The following is a 15,927-nucleotide window of genomic DNA, read 5'->3' on the forward strand; positions in this document are numbered from 1 at the left end:
CAGCATTTGCAGTGCATGATTACGCTAGTGGTTTAGGTAGAAAGCAAGGGCACCAAAACTATGGCGACCTCCGGTGATCTGTAATTTAGGGAAGTCATGACTTTTGGCGAGTGCAGCATTCAACACATTGCTTAACTGCAGGCGTCAAGGATTCCGACCTGCCTTCACTTTTCTGGCCTCTAGAAAGCACGCGCAGTCTCCCCAAATGAAATTCGGGCATCCTACGACGCCTGCAAGATGTGAAATACCCGATGTGGGATTCCACCCTTCATTGCTGAAAGTGTCATTCCTTTTCAGCTGTAGTGCTTCATTATATTCCTGGTTATTGTAGCACTCTTACCATTGAAAGGTTTTGTTTTTGTGCAGTTTTTAGTGATATTTGCACCTTCCCCGCTCCTTATTTTGAGATGAAAAGGTTAGTCTGCATCAGGCCTGTAGCTATGGTAGAACCATTTAGCATGGCTTTGCACCATTGTATATACTCGAGAGCTTAGATGTGTGTGCTTGGTATTGCTCAGATGAGCAAGACACTTGTTTGTAAGTGCACTGCTGCCGAGCTAGCTGTCTGACCATGGCCACCTACTCACACCTGTTGTGCATATGTTTGGGGCGGTGAAGAATAACATTTAGCATCCCATAAATTCTGCTCTGTGTATACTTCAACATGCGAAGAAGCCTAAAGGTGTCTACGAAGCTGGAATTCCGTGCATGGCAGGCAGAGAGTTGTGTGAGCTATTAGTTTAGAGCAGGGACTAAACCAATTGCTATGCTTCTTTCACTCGGTCATAGGTCACATTGAAGTTACCCAAGCAAACAATACCAATGCTTGACAATCTAAAAACCGAAGGGTGGTGGGGGGAGGCAGAGACTATGAAAGCGCCACCCTGGCGCTATGAGAGTCTGTGGGAACCAAAGGGCGGTCAGTCTTTACTGTTTCAATAGGTTAAGACTGGCGGTTGGAAGTTATCTAGTTGCACATGAGCAAAGTTGTGTTCTCTGATTCTAAAGGTTTGTTGAATAGAAGGCCTTCCTGAATCAGTGAGATTTTAATTTCCATCCCTGGCCTAGAGGTGGGAACGGACTGCTCCAGTGTGTATTTGCTTTGGATTAACTTTGCACAGTATCCCTGATGGTTCAGACTTGATTTTACTGATCAGCTTTGGATCGTTTGGCTAGGTCTGACCAATATTTAGAACCTATAGTTCAACATGTCCAGTGCATGATGCAGGAGTGTATTGCAGTCTTTCCTCTGTAGAATGTGGACATGATGTAGCAATTTCAGAGTTGCGAATACATGGCCGTTTTTTCCAACTGAACACCATCCGTACAGCTGTATTTTAGATTTGCTGCCACATTTTAGTGCAAGACCCCGTGTGCAAGCTTGAGGTTGATTGCTTCAACCTTGTGCTGGAAGCCTATTGGGTGGTGGCCTGATATGGCTACAGCATTGGTTTGTGTTGAATATTGTCAGCATTTCATGTGACATATGTTGGTTTAGGGTACTCCACATGTTCACTGTTCAGGTGAAATGGTAGGTGGACTTGGTTAAGCCCCCACATGGGAACGAGATGGAATAAGGATCGCAGTGGCATGGTTTGAAAGAGACTGGACTTCCAGCTTTTAAGGACTGGCCTTTCACAAAAGTTCTCTAGGCTTACCTTCTGCTTTGGAGCACTTGCTAATTACCTTAGTACATTGGTCAGGAATCCTGGTGCAGGGTGGGTGGGAGCTAGCTACTGCTTGCAGTCCAGAAGAACCTGGTTAGCTTGAGATAAACAGCTACCAGGAGCTACTTTTGGCTCCACAGGTCATCTGATGTCGAACAAACCTAAAGCCGAAGGGGTCCTAAATAATGGGAAAAATGTTCAGTTTGCATCTTATGTGGAAGTTAGATTTGCGGCATGCTAGGCAGGCCTTTCAAATTCTTAAACATTGACTAGACCTGTGGGGGAGGGGTTCCTTGATTAACCTACTCGACCTAAGAGCAACTCGCGTGCCCCATGGTGGTGATTGACAAAATATTGACTAGGGTGACAAAATATTGACTAGTGCTTTCTGGTAGAACATGTCAACATAAGCACACTTCATATGTGGGGCAATTTTTCCAACTAAATGCCAGCCATGCACAGTCTTCTATTTACCATTTACTTAAACAGTTTGTTTGCAGTAAATGTCAAAGATTTCAAACATCTCCTATTCTCGAGTACAATGCAAATGGTACTCTCCCTTCACAAAATATGCTCCCCAATGCGAGTGGGTAGGTAGATTTTTGCAATCCCTGATGTACTAGCTCTTTGTTCTCCAGTGGTAGCTCCTACTCGCTGATTAATGCTGGCTACCCAGGAGTTGCATTTAGGTCCTGCTCATCCAATCTTAATTTAGTTACCTTTGGTGTTGTCTGCGGGGCTGTGCTATTTGAACCGCACCTGCTGCTATGTTTGGTCAGCCCGGCGCTTCAGCTGTGTGACAGCGACGCATGACGCAGTCGGGTGGGAAGGAATCCTGGAGGGCCAACCTATGCCCATTGGCCCCCCGATTTGGAAGAACCTGCACAAATTACTTCAGATGGGGATAGTACAAAGTATAGGGCAGTAAAATGTAATTATTTTACCCTGCCCGAACCCCCTATGTGATTGAAGACATCCCCCGCTCTGGCCCTCTGAAGCCGCTAAAACCTACGTATGGCCAACAATCAAAAACCCCCCGTAGACAGACTGTAAAATAACATTTATCTACCGTGTTATTTGATTCTATGATTGGCCCTACGCTGGATTCTCACTTGGCGAACTGTTGTCTAGGCCCCAAGTCAATGGAAACTGATACGTCGCTCTGGTAAATGATGGATCTATAGTCAAAATACCCATGGTTGAAACTAATGGTAACCCGCCACTGGTAAACACCTTCCCGCCCCACAACCTCTTGTGCCTCAGGGAACTTGCATGTGGTGGTGGTTCATGTAACCCTAGATTCCCCCTACATAATTCAACGTTGAGAAGATTCATCCTGAGGGTGACAGTGACATTGATTTATGGGGACCATGCCAAGCTGCCCACACTTCCCTTCAAATGACTTTTTCTATGACTCCGTCCGAGGCACTGGAAAAAATTACTTTGAGCTTTTACTAGATAGTGTGATAGGATAGAAAAATGGTAGCCTTGCACTCCAAAATGTGACAATGTTTTGCATTTTATCAGTGCCGAGACCTATGTCGGATGTAGCGTGTCTCCAAGTAATTGAAATAACATCGAATCTGGTGCCCATGGAGACCAATTCCAAAGAAAGCTAAGCTGACGTCAAACGAAACTAAGCTGGTGCCACAAGTGGAACATAAACAGACAGTATTGGATGAGGCGCTAAAGAGAAGTGTAGATCACTGCCCTCAGATGGACAAACCAACTATTGCACAGTACATAGAGAAGATTATTCAGCCTTTGACGCGTAGCTGTAGCACATACATTCAAGACACCAACGACTTTCTGAGAAGATTGAATACTGTTACTTTTAACCCTGAAACAGACCTATTTAGTATGGATGTAACAAGCCTATATACCAACATTACACATCAAGCGGGGCTAGAAGCAATGGAATGGATGTTACTAAAGAGTGGTGAACTAGTGAAGAGTGATCACTTATTCATCTTGAAGTTACTGTGCATAGTATTAGAGAATAACTTCTTCTCCTTTGACGAGAGATACTTCATTGAAATATCTGGGACTTCAGTGGGTGCAGCGATGGCACCAAGTTATGCCAACATATATATGGCGTATTTGGAAGAAACAAAGGTAATCAACAATCCAAGGTGGAGCAACAAATTGAAATGTTACACCAGGTTCATTGACCTATTCGGTGTCTGGCAAGGGACCGAAGATGAAATTAAAGATTTTTTGAATACATGAATGGACTGGCACCGAGGATTAAGTTCACACACAAGACCAGTAAGACCAACATTGAATTCCTGGATGTTAAGATATACTGGAAAATTGACAAATTGGCCACAATAATTTACACAAAGGAAACAGACAGGAATAGTTTACTTCTAACTACAAGTTTTCACCCAAGGAAACTATCACCAGTATTCCCTTTAGTCAATTCCTACGTTATAGGAGAATTAAATCTGAAGAAGATGAATTTGTGACTAAATTGATGGAATTGAAAGGAAAATTTATTAACAGAGGTTACAGTAAACCAGTCCTGTCTGAGCACTACTCCACAGTGAAGGATATTCCAAGACCTGAGGCCTTAAAGCCCAAAGTAAAACTGAAAGAGGATGACATGGTGTATGTTACTACATACTCACAACAGAGTGGCAAAATCAAAAATATTATCAAAAAGAATTGGGATGTACTAGTATTGGAGAAATTATTCCCGAATCCTCCGCTTTTTGCGTACAATAAGAGCAGGTCTTTGAAAGACCATTTAATCAAATCAGACTTCACACAAAAACCCAAATTGAAGAAGCCATACAAGGGCACATTGACGTGTAACAATTGCAATTGCTGCAATAATGTATTGAAAGGAGATTCCGTTTGCCATCCATACAATTGTAGAACAATCTCACTAATGCACACATCGACATGTGATACAAAAACGTAATATATGGCATAAAATGCCCCTGTGGCATGTATTACGTGGGACTTACCAGTAGGGAAGCCAAAGTAAGGTGGGGGGAATATAAGTCTAACATAAGGAATCATTCCACAAATTCACCTGTTTCACAACACTTTATTGCAGAGAGACACACGGTTGCACAAATTAAATTTGTCATTCTTGAATCTGTGAAACTTCCCAGAAAGGGGGGGGGGGGTCATTTGATGAAATTGTTACAACAGAGGGAGATCTTTTGGATCGAAAAACTGGACACGATGTATTCTCGTGGAATGAAAATCGATTGGGATTTTAATTGTTTTCTATAAGATTTGAATTTGTGAAACAATGTGGTAACCATGAGTCAGTTCAGGTTTATCCCACTTGGGTGTTATGTAACAAGTGAACAGTTTGAGGTTGCATTATTTGTTTTATTTTTCTTACTTGCATTTGTTTTGCAGGTAAATAGATAGGAATCAGGGTGAGAGATCCGAGAGCAGCTGTCAAGTTTTTGAAGCTATTTTATTTTGCCTTCAAAAAGATTTTGCACAGATTAGTATTTTTAAACATGTACACAACTTTCGATAAGCACGAAAGGTTAGGTGGACAGATTTCTTTTTTTGCGAAATACAAATGAGTATCGTCCTCTTTTCTTGCGGAGGAACAATTTTCACAGTGATGCACGAGTATACAGTACAAGTGATTGATGACAGAAGGTGTCAACAGTGTGCAGCCCAGGACTGTGATAGGTCTGGGGGTACTAGAACAACAATAGTGAACACAACACTATTCTACAAACACATATAAACAGGGGTTGTGCCACAGAAAATCGACACGACGGTGTTTCGGCCAAGCTGGGCTGGGATTAAGCCCGAGGTTGTAGTGGCCTTCATCAGGATGGTTTCTTACTACAGGTTCTGTCCGTAAAAGAAATCTGTGGGGGAAGGCGAGAGCTGTCAGGATCTCGGGTAGTTAAGGTTTCATATACGTATTAATAAATAATGGCTGAATGGTGCCTAAAAATACACTCGGAGTGTATTGCCATAGAACAGCTTACCGTCTGCTGTGGTGCAGTGGGGACGCTGTGCTGGAGTCCTGTTATGGTTGCCGGACTCTTGGAGACATGGGAAGACTCGTATGACTCGGGTCACTCAGTCTATTAATTAATGCCTATGGTCTCTGGGAGCTGTAGAGACAAAGGTAAGTATACAGTTATCCCCGCATGTGGGGGAGTCAGTGTATTTCAAGCACAACACGAGGCCCATGTACATCCAGCATGGGATGTGTTGGAGTGGTGAGTGTTGGACCTGGAATGATGAACACAGGTGGTGTGGGTGTCTCGTGAGAGTGGTGTTTGTCAGCAAAACGATCAGGTGATGCCTATCGATTTGGTATCCTGTCGGTGGCAGGAATCAATTTAAAAATGCCACGGTGAACTATGGGCTGTAAAACCCAGTTTGCTGTGATTAAAGGTGATACGAGCGTGCAAGAGGAGATACGATTTTGTGGTGGGTGAGATTTACCAGCAGGTGAAAGGCGTCAGCATGGGGGCTACCTTTGCCCCTGACGTAGCCAACCTATACATGGCCCAACATGAGGACGACAACATCTACCATGATGACAACCCCTACAAAGCTCACATCTTGCTTTGGCGCCGATACATCGATGATGTTCTCCTAATATGGGAAGGGAGCAAAGAACTTTTGCTTGAGTTCCACAAATGGCTGAATCAGAGAGACTCCCACATACAATTCACCATCGAATGGGATCATCAAGCGGTAAGTTTCCTGGACCTCCACATCTACCGCTCTGGAGACTCTGTAAAAACAGAACTATACAGGAAACCAACCGACAGGAACAGCCTACTCCATTTCACTAGTTTCCATCCACTAGGACTCAAATACAACCTACCGTACGGACAATTTCTTCGTGTACGCAGGAACTGTACGGATAAAGACAAATTCGAACATCATGCCCAACAACTCCAAAAACGCCTAAGCGAAAGAGGCTATCGCAAAAAATCCATCAAAATGGCCCGCAAAAGAGCAGCCAACACTGACCGCACTATCTGTCTGACCAACAACACCAAGGAACCCATAGACAGGACGGTCTGTCACCACGTTCAACCCTATCAGCAACTTGTTAAAAACCACCATAAACGAGCATTGGCACCTGATAAAAAAACAAAGGCATCTTGGACAAAAAACCTTTATTTGCTTTTAAAAAGAACAGGAACCTTAGAGATATGTTGGTACATACATTTCTCGAACCGGAAAAACAAGACACAATATGGGGCCTACCGCCCATAGTAGGACACTACTCATGTGGAAAGTGCGTCGCATGTCGCTACACCAAGACCAGCAAGACATTCACGCATAAAAATTTCATCTGGACAATGCGAAGCCATACGAATTGCGAGAGCAAAAACGTAATCTGTGATAGTGTCCATGCGAGCTCATTTACATTGGGAAAACAACCAGACCCATTAAACAAAGGATAAGTGAACATTGATCGTGCATCAAGAACTCCATACAGGATAAACCACTAGTGGAGCATTACAGCAGAAAAGGCCACACCAATGAGCAATTTACCTGGACCATCTTACAACAACTACAACAACAAAGAAGAGGAGGTGATATTAATCTAGCGCTCACAAGGCTCGAACAGAAATGGGTCCACAGACTGGACACAGTAAGAACTGGACTTAATATCACCGTAGAGTGGAAACACTTCTGGGACTAAGTGACCCCCGTAGATACCACTGGCGATTGTCCAGTACAGGTCGTTCCCGAGTACTGGTTCACATCCTGCTGTCCTCTGACACTGTATGTTTGCATATTTTTCTTGCAGTTTTTAACATCAACATATATGCCATTGAACAACTGTGTATATACAGCATTGTATGGTCCTGCTTTACATTAATCACAAAAGAAACTATACTGCTTATACTGTCTTGCGTATATGTGGATTTTTCCAAACTAGCTGTCGACCAGGACCTTAATACTGATTTATGTATATCGAGCCTTCATCACACAACATTGTGTCCACCTCCGAAGGACATTTTTGTGCATAGTCAGGACTTTGTATGACACCATGCTAAATCTCTTACATGTCTCTGACTTTTGATTGACTTCATTTCATTTTAAGCCATCCACATCTTAGTGTCCATTAATCTGTAGCAGTTTACTTCCTGCCGTACTCCCGTTGTACTAAGTCCACAATAGTCCAGCCCGTTTTTTAAGTCATCCATGACAGGAACCTTCTGTGCCCCCTCGCAAGCTCACACATACGGGTCATATCTGTTGCTTGTCATGCCTCCTCTCTATTGGCCCAATGTCGAACACCAATGACCACGGCCATTACTCAATCTTATCTTTGCCCTACCCTACTCTCGTTTGGGCACCCCATTGGCTGGCCGGCCCGGCCCGGCTCGGCTGTTTTTAACCTATGGTGTCTGCACTCCTCAGTAGCATCCATTACCGCGAGGAGCGCAGAGATTGCCACAACAGGCTTCAGTAAGTCACCTTGTTGATTTATGCTCTCTCTCTCTCATTTAGACAGTTCGGAACAGACAGCCTAGGTACCTCCAGTATTTCCTACCTAATTCACTGTCCTTTTATAGTCCCACTCGTGCACTGTAGAAACCTTTAGCCTTCTGGTAGACATCTTTTAAACGCGCACAACAGCACCATGCTTGCAGAAAGATCGGAAAACGTTATATACCAAAAAAACACGGCGATGGCTACAGCCAGCTTCCACCCTGATCGAGCACAAGTACTCCGGACTTTGCACCCACCACAAAATCGTATCTCCTCTTGCACGCTCGTATCACCTTTTAATCACAGCAAACTGGGTTTTACATCCCATAGTTCAACGTGGCGTTTTTAACTTGATTCCTGCCACCGACAGGATACCAAATCGATAGGCATCACCTGATCGTTTTGCTGACAAACACCACTCTCACGAGACACCCACACCACCGGTGTTCATCATTCCAGGTCCAACATTCACCACTCCAACACATCCCATGCTGGATGTACATGGGCCTCGTGTTGTGCTTGAAATACACCGACTCCCCCACATGCGGGGATAACTGTATACTTACCTTTGTCTCTACAGCTCCCAGAGACCATAGGCATTAATTAATAGACTGAGTGACCCGAGTCATACGAGTCTTCCCATGTTTCCAAGAGTCCGGCAACCATAACAGGACTCCAGCACAGCGTCCCCACTGCACCACAGCAGACGGTAAGCTGTTCTATGGCAATACACTCCGAGTGTATTTTTAGGCACCATTCAGCCATCATTTATTAATATGTAAATGAAACCTTAACTACCCGAGATCCTGATAGCTCTCCCCTTCCCCCACAGATTTCTTTCACGGACAGAACCTGTAGTAAGAAACCATCCTGATGAAGGCCACTACAACCTCGGGCTTAATCCCAGCCCAGCTTGGCCAAAGCACTGTCGTGTCGATTTTCTGTGGCACAACCCCAGTTTATATGTGTTTGTAGAAAAGTGTCGTGTTCACTATTGTTCTAGTACCCCTGGACCTATCACAGTCCTGGGCTGCACACTGTTGACACCTTCTGTCATCAATCACTTGTACTGTATACTCGTGCATCACTGTGAAAATTGTTCCTCCGCAAGAAAAGAGGACGATACTCATTTGTATTTCGCAAAAAAAGAAATATCTGTCCACCTAACCTTTCGTGCTTATCGAAAGTTGTGTAAATGTTTAAAAATACTAATCTGCAAAATCTTTTTGAAGGCAAAATAAAATAGCTTCAAAAACTTGACAGCTGCTCTCGGATCTCTCACCCTGATTCCTATCTATTTACCTACAAGTACCCTCCTGGGCATATCAGGACTTCGCCAGGCGCCCTTTATATACTCTTGATTTATATTTTGCATGCATTTGATCTATATTCATCATGTAAGAGTAATACTCTCCATGTTACGAATATAACCGTCTAGCTAAGTATGGCGATCCCCTGTATGTTACCAGAGAATCAATTTATTGTATTACGCATTATTTGTTTAATTGATATACAATATGCATTGTGATCCAAGGCTTTCCTTATGTTGACAGCTATATAGAATATATACTTGGATGGAGTATCTAATTTCGAGCTACCGGCAGGAAACATGACAGCATGTATCATCGAATGCATTCAATAGCTTTTAGAGCTATTCAAAGATGGTGCCCATGCTCGTGACGCCATAAACACAATAGAATGCTAACTCGAGTATAGTAGTCTCGCTGTAACGTAGCACTCATACCTGAGACGACAGATAAGAGCAGACGAACGGGGTGTCCACTAAGTCTGGCCGCGATCGAAAAAGAACACGGAGGTAAAATTAATATTACGGGCTACACACTTAGTGTAGTCCCAATGCATTAAGAGTGGCGGAAAACCTGATACTCTGCTTATTCACTGCCAACAGAGACTCCACAACAAATACGCTTACCAGCGAGTGGATTGAGCGAGCTTATAAAAACAACCAGCCATATCTGGATATAATTAATGGGGAGCGCTGACCTGCAGACAGGTAGGCAGTTCCACCTTAAATCACATATATCTTAGTAAATAAATATCTGAGCCATCCCGTAAATAAACGTCCAACATATTTTTGCAGGAAGGTATCTTCATAACTCTCCAGGAAGTCTGGAACCTACATGTCATCCACTACTGACTTAGTTTTATTACTGCTAATGATCATAGGGAAGCATCATGTTTGTTTCCTTTAACAAGGAGCAAGATGGACTTAATTTTGTGTGGTGACAGGGGGACTCAGCGCTATGATATGGCTCCTGAGCCACACCTGGCATTATACTCGTTTGACACTGATATATATATATCTTTCAGTGACCACTGAATTCATCTGAATATAAATATTCGGCCCACACTCAAGTCCAGCACTAAGGTTAGTATTATACAGCACCTAAAAGTGACTTAGCATATGAACTTATGTATATCAATTTCAGAAATACTTATTGAGTTTTTTCTATAATTAATTGCAGGAGATGAAGAACAGTAACCCAATATTTAAAACCTGAAGAAGGGCGTAAAACGGCCGAAACGCGTAGTTAAGAAGAGGACCACTGTTACACTAACATCGAACAATTTGTGTCAACTCCAATATTGGGAGTCATTGATGCATTTTCTTTAAGTGTGCATTACTATTGAAAGTGATATGTACATATAAGTGTATTCTTATTCTTTGGAAAGAAATAATTTGTGTCTATGAGATTAGATTGAATGTTCAACTAACTGATTTAGTGTATGATGAATAATCCACAGATATGATTTACATAAACAATTATTGAAAGTTTGTATAATTTGAATTATTGAATGAAAGGAAACAGTGCAATTTATTTGCAAGTTGCTGTGCCCCAGTTTATTCACTGTGATTGTGCAGTGAATCTTCCCAGGGACAAACCAACTATTACTAGGAATACCAAGATGCATAGGAAGGACATTGGGTCAATAGCAAAGACCAGATTTACAATGTAGAGGGTGATGCGTCGCTAGTTGGCAAAGCAAAAAGAAGAAATATGTAAATGAGACGGCCATTTATTAATCAAGCTGCCTAAGCAAACTCCCCGAAGAGATGGGCTCAGATGGGCCTCTCAAGGGCATTGCTGCCAGTGAGGGATAACATTAAAATAACTTCAATTGTTTGTAAAATCTATAAAATGTTTGACCAGGGAATGGGTTGAACTGGTCACTTGCTTGTATTCAGGGCGGAGATGGGGGAGGAGAGGATTTCTGCCTCTGTAGTGAAAATCAAAAGATCACCTCTAATCCCAGTATTTAATTTCTTTAACTGCGGTCAAGACAACGGAAGCAGTTATTTGTGATAAAGCATTTTGACAAGCGTATAACATCTTCATAAATATAACCTGTGATAAAACACAGGATGGGGCCCAAAAATTACAGGGTATTTGTATGGTAGTCCAACAAAAAAAGACACATTTCAAAGAAAATGAGTGAATGCAAATTTAAACAGTATTTTGCTGGATCTCGGACCAGGCAAGAGCCAGCCCATAGGCTAGCGCTGGACTTGGCAGACATTTTGGAAAATTGCTCCCTTGCTACTATTCTGGTACATTTGGATTTTGACGCGACATTGGAATTTATTCTAAATGGTGAAGTCTATTTTATAGACTAGGATACGAATGCTACATGCAGTTTATAGCCATGCAAGAGACTTTGGTGCTAACCTTTTTGAAGAGTGCCTCAAACCCCATAAGAATGATGGTTCTATGGTCCTACATCGGCAGGTTTCTTTTTTTGGCTGATTTATTTTATTTGTTTTGCTGAACATTGCCCTACCCTCTATAATCAAGTTATCCGCTACCCTCAATGTGATTTTTCTTTTTTTTTTGGTGTTTTTTTTTTTGGGCCAAAAATTCCACACAAACCTGCCGTTGTAACCGCAACAGCATTGTAACGGTGTTGTACCAAGACTACCTCCTTGTAAAGTTTGAAAGCCAATTTGGAGAAAAAGAACTGAGGAAATAAAAATAGTCACTAATCATGCAGGTAGAAGGACTGTTCAATTGGTAAGAGATTCTAGACTTGAGCGCGAACCTGAACTTGAGGATTGGTCATGGCTGACGAGCTTTTGACCCATCAACTTTCCGAAATGCCATAAGATTGATTTCAATATGTGTTTCTGGAATACCAGAGTTTTCCCTTATTTGATGCAGAGTGCTTATTCAAACATGCTAACATTTTTGATATTGTTGCCTTGCCAGAAACATCAATGTTAAAAGATTTGTAGTTAAATGGTTGGTTGAGCATACAAAAGTCACCAGTCTGGCGGGTCGTCCTACTTCTCTTGTACCAGTTCAAATAATCTATCCTGGTTTCATTCGAAGGCTGATTCGGTTCTAGCAGGCTTTATTCATATGAAAATGATTGAGGGCTTGACAGTCTGTTTCGTAATAATTATCTACAACCCCTGGACCCCCTCGCACGCAGCCCCAACGCCCTTCCCCCATCGCCAAGCAAATCCCAGATGAGAAATGTGCAAGATTTAATATTGTGCAGGGGTAACCACCATATAATGCTGCTGGGGGATTTTAACTCTAGGATCCCTGCTCGCCTTTGTTGCATAACAGTAATTTAAAGCAGACTGAATGTGATGTGCCGGGCAGGGAGTGGGCTTCTCTATTAGAACCCTTTGGTACGTGTATGCTGAATGGACGGTGCCCAAGTGATATGCTAGTTAATTTTACCAGAAAGGGTATGGAGAGCCTTTCTACCATTGACCTATATATGTGTCTGAATCTCTCCTCATATGAATTTCTGTTTGTAGGACGAAATGTGGAGTACAATCACTTGTCGCAAGAATTGAAATTCCCATACTGAAACTTAATACATCGGGTGATGCTGGGGTTAGTGAAGGCGGAACCCGTAAAATATGGATGCAGCGGAGTATGAATCTTGAGAATGATGGGCTCTGAGGTAGGGAATCCCACTTTACATTGCAGTTGGATATGTTTTGATAACTGGTTGAGCCGCACAAGGTTCTGTATTGAATTTATCAATCTTCCCAAAGCTTGGGAGTACTTTCCTCAGGATATTCTTTACAATGAAACAATCTGTGGATTTGAAGGTGTTAACTCTCCAGGTGGTGGGGCCATTTATGAATGGCACTCGTAACGTATCAGGGATCGCCATTAAGATTGGATAAGCAGGAGCTAAAAGCAGCTCCTTGGTATCTAGCAATAACAATTGGCCAGGAGCTACCACTGTGGAACAAGGAGGTAGTACATAGTTCTGCACATCCAACTTCCACGTAACTTAAAAAGATATCCTTTTGTCCATTATTAAGGATCTGCATGATTTTTCTGTCGCGGAAAAGTTTGCGATGGAAAAGTTTGCATGAGTAATGTGCGAACCACAAAATGTTTGCACATTTCCCATGCGAACACGCATTCAAAACCCCTACATGCCCACAACACACTCCCACCCACATCCCCAACATAATATATTATTTTCTACAATGCTACCACCAAAGGTTCGAACCTTTTGGTAGCATTTTTTTTTTCTGTCCGATCGTACAATTCCATTAACGATCCCTTATTCTTTGTCATTTAGATGTTTCTTTATAGATTGTCCCAAATGTACAGTTAAATTCAAATAGGTTTGTTTGGTATCAGTTGGCCTGAGGAGGCAAAATTAGCTCCTGGTAGCTGTTGATGCCAAGCTAACCAGGCTCTTCTAGGCTCTATCCAGGAGCTAAAAAGCTCCCAGCTCCCCTCATTTTCGAATCCTTTACATAGATGCGAAATAAGCGATGCTAATAGAACTGAGGGGGGGAATTGGGAACTTTTGAAATCAAACGATAGATACTATTTATACACCCATTAAAGTCAAAAGGATTACTCTAAATGGCAGCATTTTTGTGTACCTAAGACATTTGTTGGAGTCGGGCCTTGCAAATTATTTAAAATTCTGCTAGACCTGCAGGTCGAGTAACTTCATTGACCTACTTGACTCAAGAGAAGTGCACGTGATGCATGGCAACGGATGATAAAAAATGTAAATGCACCTTCTGCAAAATACTGCATGTCACCACAAACCGACGTTCTTTGGCACACTGCTGCCACACAGAGGCCAGCCATGCACAGTGAAAATTTTATTTGACATTTATTGCAACCAAAGTAAATGTTCAAACGTCCCCTGTAAATGGTACTCTTTACAAAAATCGACACCACTATGCGAGTGGCCACTAGACTTGGCGAACCCTGGATGAGTGCATGTAAAAAGGTAGCTGCATGAATGGGCACAAATATTGTAAAAGTAATGGTAAGATGTATTTGTATAGCGCCTTTACACAAAGCGTTTCAAAGCGCTTAAGGATGGAGGCAACATGGGGAGGGGGGGGAACAGCTGTTCAGAGCCCTTAAAACTGAGACGTTGGCATATAATCCATATAACGTAAAGGTAGATCTGTAAATGTACAAACTGGATGAAACTAATCACCAATTTGTGTAAACATCGAATTAGCTTTGTGTAATTATGTAAGAGAAAAGCTGGTATGAGATGACAGATTGGATGGCATTGCAGGCAGAGAAATGGCCACACTAGGTGGAATATTGTTTGCAGCTATCTCACTTTCAGGTTAACTGGTATAAAGCAACAAGGTGACAAGTGAGAATGTTTAGGAATATGGGATGAGCTGATGGGTTGAGCACCAGTTGTACAGATGCATGCATCTAGAAAGTTGCCAAACTAGCTTTGCCATTAAAAGCATTTGGCTGTGTGATCATGTTCATTTTCAAAGTCCCCAACAAAATGAAATATAGTTGACACTGAGATTTAGATACACTAACCTAAACTTTACTGTAAAGCATGGAGACAATGCAGTGATTTACAGTAGTAATACTGTAATTATGCATTATGTAACGGCTTACATTTTTAGGAATGGAATTGCAGTGTTTTTTTTAACAAATACTGGGATTCCAGACAGTTGGCTCAATAAAAGTATCCTCCTCGTTTCCTTCTGGTTTGTAATATATTGAAAAGGGAAGGAAAATATTGGCCATCACTTTCACACGTAAGAGCAGAGGCGATGATTACTGCTGAACACTCTCCCTCCCTTAGCGCCTTTGAACTTGCACAGAGAAAAGAGGGTGGCGAGAGAGCCCTGGGGGCAAGAAACAAATGCAGGGTGAGTGGTGCTTTCATTTAGCTGGGTAACCTAAATTGCTAGTATTTTGCTAACCACGCTTGACATTATTGCCCCTATGAAACTCGGACCTAGCAAGCCCAAAACTCACCTGAACAAGTGGTTCACCCCACAGTTAAAGGACTTAGAACAACTAAAGAGGAGTTGTGAAACTTCCTGGAGATTATTCTCGTCGGAAGCCAACAGAACCAAATTAACTGAAATTTCATCCCAATATATAAACAAAATCTGCCAGGCCATAACATAATTCCTACAATAAATGCATTTCCAACGCTAATTCGTATGAAGGAATTATTTACCATCCTTAAGGAATTGGAGTCTCCCATCCCTACTCCTGACATCTGCACTAAAGACAAAACCTGGTGTTCAGATATACAACCGGCACTTGCTAACAAAGTAACTACCCTCCAAAATTAAATGGCCTTTTAAAAAAAGCCTCCCTTAATTGTCTATCTCATCCAAAGAACATTACTCCCGACTTCCCCCTTAAGGGCACATTATCCAACTCCCCTGCCCGATTCAACTTCACTAAAACATCCACTCTTGAGGTGGAAAGTTATTCTCTCACTGAAGCCTTCCAACTGCCAGGGTGACCTCTGCCCAGCTCATAAAGGATGCTGCAAGAGGTCTTGCCCC

General features: G+C 42.3%; 1 protein-coding gene across 2 annotated transcripts in view; it reads left to right on the forward strand.

Moving 5' to 3' along the window:
* Positions 1 to 15,927, forward strand: part of RAP1A (RAP1A, member of RAS oncogene family) — a 309,711-nt gene that overhangs the window by 86,914 nt on the left and 206,870 nt on the right. Inside the window, exon 1 of one of the 2 annotated variants that reach the window (XM_069633310.1) lies at positions 13,022 to 13,061. The exons of the other annotated variant lie outside the window; for it this stretch is intronic. The gene's annotated coding sequence lies outside the window, so the exon portion shown is untranslated. Of the gene's footprint in view, positions 1 to 13,021; positions 13,062 to 15,927 lie in introns of those variants that run through there. 2 annotated transcript variants of the gene reach the window in all.

Source organism: Ambystoma mexicanum, chromosome 13, assembly GCF_040938575.1.
Source record: "Ambystoma mexicanum isolate Mex_15411 chromosome 13, UKY_AmexF1_1, whole genome shotgun sequence".
Taxonomy (NCBI): Eukaryota; Metazoa; Chordata; class Amphibia; order Caudata; family Ambystomatidae; genus Ambystoma; species Ambystoma mexicanum.